The 5,436-nt window shown below is 38.2% G+C and overlaps 1 long non-coding RNA gene across 2 annotated transcripts; it reads left to right on the top strand.

Annotated features, from left to right (window-relative positions):
* The first annotated feature begins 447 nt into the window (after positions 1-447).
* Positions 448-4,040, top strand: LOC136268569 (uncharacterized). 2 transcript variants are annotated; one of them, XR_010707055.1, is made up of 3 exons: positions 448-498; positions 2,243-2,754; positions 3,393-4,040. It is a non-coding gene; the product is annotated as an uncharacterized lncRNA (long non-coding RNA). The 2 variants fall into 2 exon arrangements; XR_010707056.1 differs by lacking the exon at positions 3,393-4,040 and adding an exon at positions 2,887-3,119.
* Positions 4,041-5,436: the final 1,396 nt, after the last annotated feature.

Here is a 5,436-nt window from a genome sequence, read left to right on the forward strand (position 1 = left end):
AGATGGCTGTGTGTGGCTGTACAGCTCTGTGGTGTTGGACAATGACCTGTGCTGTAAATTTCCTTTCATTTTAGCCAGTTCTGAGCCCTGAATGGCCTATAACTTGGCCTAATTCATCCCAGCACGTCTCTTTTCAAGTTTTGAACACCATCTAGAGCACAGTGGCGAGCCGTACGAGTGGTCTGGGGTCTTGATGGAGCCCTGGCCAACCAGGAGATGGCTGTGTGTGGCTGTACAGCTCTGTGGTGTTGGACAATGACCTGTACTGTAAATTTCCTTTCATTTTAGCCAGTTCTGAGCCCTGAATGGCCTATAACTTGGCCTAATTCATCCCAGCACGTCTCTTTTCAAGTTTTGAACACCATCTTGCCCGCCTTCTAGGGCCCCCACCTCCCACCCTTCTGGAACTCGCCTGATACAGACAACCTCGGTTTAAAAACTATCTAAAATGGCGGGAAACTTAGCTGTTGACTACTTCTTCAGTGGATGATCAGGAAGGTAAGAAATTGTTGTGAAACGTGTGAAAATTTGGTATGCGTAGCTACCACCATTGGCCAGCTACAACACACAGAATATTTAAAACCGACGTTTCTCGATACTTTTAAATGGGCGATAAGACCGGTTTTCCCAGAGACAGTCACATATATTAAAATGGTTGGAAGGCTGCTTTAGAGCTTTGATGAAAAACATGATGTCATAGAAATCCAGTGTATACATTAAAGGTAATAGATCTAGTTTGAGGAGACGAGTATGATAGCTAGATTCATAGTCTTTAAGGATGAATTTAGTTGCTTGTCGCTGAATCTTTTCTAGGGTAATAGTGTCCTTGATCAAGTATGGATTCCACAGCTGAGAGCAATAAGTTAACTGAGATCGAACAAGAGTTATGTATAGAGTTTTTTTGGCTTTAACAGAGTGACAGTTACTAAAAGCACGCCTTAGTATTATGCGTATACGCGTACGGTACAACCATACGCGTATGTAGTCTCGCGTAGCCAGACCGCTTTTTTCCGTATATTGGGTGGGGAAAAAAGGGTCTGGTGCAACTCCAATAGCTGTTTACTTCTGAGCCGTCCCCACATTCCGGGGACGCTAATTGAATAACATTGGTCACAAAGGAGGTGCCATGACGTCAGTAAGTTAACTAGAGATCTGTTTATCCTTTAAACGAATCTTAATTTGCTCCGATGTCTCTTTTATAGCGTCTTGAAAGTTAATCCTCATCGTGTAACAAGACTCACAACCGGAGCAGGAGTGTAGGAATACTTCATAGTTTTACTGACGTCATGGCACCTCCTTTGTGACCAATGTTATTCAATTAGCGTCCCCGGAATGTGGGGACGGCTCAGAAGTAAACAGCTATTGGAGTTGCACCAGACCCTTTTGTCCCCACCCAATATACGGAAAAAAGCGGTCTGGCCACGCGAGACTAACGCGTATGGTACAGAAAATCGTACCATCTGAGTACAGGCTATAGCTAACCTGCTTTGCATATAATATCAAGCAGAAGGTTTTTGCACTGCCGTACCTATTGACTATGCCAGATGGCACTCTGCTTTCATGGGAAGAGGGAGGGGGGAGGGGCTAGTCTCGCTTAACGGTTTCTGTAATTCAGTGAAGATCAAGCTAGCTAGGTATATACCTCTATAGAGCAATCATATTTTGGTCTGATTAACTATTCTATTCTCTAGAGCTGAGATGTATTTTGCTTTACTGTAATTAAAATATAATTTGCTTTACTGCATGATGCAAACCTACACTGTTAAAACTGAGGTGGTCATAGCACACTTAACCAGCAGCACACCCTTGGGGTGCAGGCACACTTTCAGGATATAGCGTGTGAAGCACACAAGACAAGCAGTGTGGCCGTATATTGGTGTACATGGCATCCTTTATCATTTAGAGGTAGTATATAGGATGTATAGATAAGCATCAATTTTATTGAATTTATGTGCTATAAATAAACTTATTTAGTGCTAAGCCATTACACAGACACACTACAATAAAATGTGTATTTGTGTATAATTATGTGGTATGCTCTAAATGTGCTGGTACATGTGCATAGCATGCACTCCTGTGGTGTATGTGATATGTAGGAGATGATTGTCCACATTTGTCCATTAGTTAGCAAATGTGAACCATCATCTCCTACACATCACATACTCCACTGAAGTATGTGATGTGTGTGTGTGTGCGTGCGCGTGTGTGTGTGTGATATGCACAAAATCACATTTTATTGTAGTGACAGTTCAAGTCGCAGTGAACAAAGCTGGTATGTTTGGATCAATAAAGTAACCAATTTGCATTAACCATGCAAGAGTAAATTTACTCTTGATTAACATTAACTCATAGAATTTCCATTAGAATAAACCAGTCAACAGTAGAGAGATGAAAAAGATGATCAGTGGGGGCCCGTACATATCTTAAGGTAGCCTCAGTTGAGTGAAATTAAACCCACAATCAAACTCCAGGCTTGCATGGTGATATAGGTTTTATATACATTTTGAAACAATGTTTAAGTATAGATTTGAAAACAGTAAGTTGTTGACTGACTAATAGTGTTGTGTACTGTTTGTAGATTGTTGACATTCCAGGAATGTTACACCAATTGTGAAACTGCAGATGATGTAATATTTCACAATAATGCTATGATGAGTGGTTGACTTTGATAATAAAGCTGTCACATTCTACCCTTCCACTCCTGAATGCACAAGTGCTTTTTTTCTCCACAGTGGAAATGCTATTACTTTGAAAGTACACAAGCTGGTATACTAGTACTGTATGTTCTTTAGAATATAGTCGAGTTGATAATCTAGCTGTTACATAGCAACCACATACACTGAAAACGTATTGTAAATTTTAATTTTTGTTTCTTATTCCACACAGTACATTGTGGCTGCAATTGCTACACATATATTACTTCCTATTGGATTCATGATCCATTGTTTAATTGATACAACGAAAATTCAAAAATCAGGCCATTATTACATAATGCTACTGCTCCTTCATACCTGTAATAGAGTTTATAATGTAATGTAATGATGTGACATGATGTAATAATTCATTATGCATACTTGTAATATTAATATTGTGTACTTTAGTTGTAAGAGTTAGTTGTTATTGTGTGCTTTCAATTATTGATTAATAATATTATATACAGCTAGTGCATGGTCTGTTCTGCTTATAAAAGATTTACCCAAGAGCCTACACTTCCCTACAATTATAGAACAATACCCACACATATGTGATAGGCTGATAGCAACCATATTAATTAATTTGTATCCATTGGAAAATCTAGCCAATTTTTTTCAGTCACATATATGTATATTATTTCATTAAATATTTTATTCTGTTGTTGCTACATAATCTATTGTTTAGCTTTATTTTGTTAGTACACTAGCTTCCACTTAAAAATGGATATTTATGCCTGATGGCATGCACTAAAGGAGTGTTGAGCAGACAATTTTAATCAGATGAGCTCAAGAAGTACAATGTAATGATTGCTCAAACAGAGGAAGACCTGGAGAATGCTGATACAATAACATTGAGGGAGGTAGCAAAGAGATTTAACTGTAGAGAAAGCAATATTCCAGTTTGCAAATTAATGTAAATCTGGCTGTAGCGTAGCATTATTAGCATAATTAATTGCATGTGCAATAAATTCTTTTTAAACTGAATCTTTGCTATTAAATGAGGTGTGTACATTGCCTACTGCGATGAAGTAGGAAAACATAACATGGCAGAGATTTTATGGTGAGTTTATGAGTTCTAATGAATATTTCAGTAACGAATGTATATTATCTAGCATTGTTTAATTGTTAAGTGTGTTGTAGCTACTCACTATACTTACTGTGGATGGGACAATGTGTTTAGCTACTCTTATTTGAATGTATAATACTCTTTAAAGTTAACAACATCCACATTAATTTGTGCTGTAGCTAGGTCCAGTGTGATGAATGTGAGTGGTGATACTATTTACAGTATGTACAAACAAGAAAAGTACGCAAACAGGAAATTGGATCCTCAAAAGAAGAAGAGTGTATATACAGTGGAACCTGTGTTACGGTCACCTGGATTAAGCGGTCACCTCTGCATAACGGCCATGGTCACGAGGTCCCAAATATTTTCCCATACAAATGCATTGTGGTCTGCATTAGCGGTCACCTGTCTAACGCGTATAACGGCCAGCCAACAATTTGCCTATGAATCACTGTATACATAACTTTCTCCTTCGTATAGCGGTCACTACCTTTTATGGTGGCTTGTTAAGCCAATTTCCTGGTACCACGGCACCGTTTCAATTAATGCGCAATTATCACACTTCCTGCCTTTCAATGAATACTATATAATCAATCAGGCTTTATTGCTTAAGCATATTCAATAGCTATAACCAACATTCATAGACTCACCTTACCCTTTCTGTATTAAATATTGAGACTGTATTGCGGTTGGCGCGAGCCTCTTAATAATAATTACTCATTTATAACGGTCATAGCCACTAAAATGCTGCTGACCACCTTATGCAGGTTTTCTCTATAACAGCCACCTGTATATAAAGGCCAGATATATCTAGTCCCAAGGTGACCGTTATAGACAGGTTCCACTGTAGTAGATAAAGATGCAAAGACAGTGAGGGGCCACTGATGTTACACAACTGATAACACTTACAAAGTTCATTTTTCAAGTTGTTAGCTTTGCACAAACAGTATTAATAACAAGTGGAACAAAAAATTAGGAATTTTCAATATGAGTAGGGATCAAAGTAATAAAAAGTACTGAAACAAGAGAGATTATCTACCACCTGAAGTCATGCTAGTACACACGTAATCGCTACTTCAGTTGCCAAGATTTAAGATATAATGGCACTGAAGTAGGGATTACGTGTGTACTAGCATGACTTTAGGTGGTAGATAATCTCTCTTGTTTCAGTACTTTTTATTACTTTGATCCCTACTCATATTGAAAATTCCTAATTTTTTGTTCCACTTGTTTGTGTACTTTTTACAAACATTGCATGAATCTTATCTTTTATGTGCATGCAGTTTCTATTACACAGGACACTAAAGTTACTATTTCTTCAATGTCCATGGTTTGCTAGCTATGTTATAGACAACATTACCTGTGTTTAGATTCTTTGCACAGTTTCTCAATATTAGAAAAGTAGTACTTGCTGGTTGAGGATCTAGTAGCAGCACGGGATTTGGCAACATCCTTGCGGTTATGTTCTTTAGTGCTCTCTGCAGAATCCACACGAGACTTTTCCAAGTCTTGATGGTAGTGTTCCCTTTTCTTTTTTGCAACTTCAGTGCAAGACTTTTCCAAGTCTTGATGGTAGTGTTCCCTTTTCTTTTTTGCAACTTCAGTGCGAGACTTTTCCAAGTCTTGATGGTAGTATTCCCTTTGCCTTTCCGCTGACTCAATGCGAGACTTTGCCAA

Source organism: Dysidea avara, chromosome 10 (assembly GCF_963678975.1).
Source record: "Dysidea avara chromosome 10, odDysAvar1.4, whole genome shotgun sequence".
NCBI classification, from domain to species: Eukaryota; Metazoa; Porifera; class Demospongiae; order Dictyoceratida; family Dysideidae; genus Dysidea; species Dysidea avara.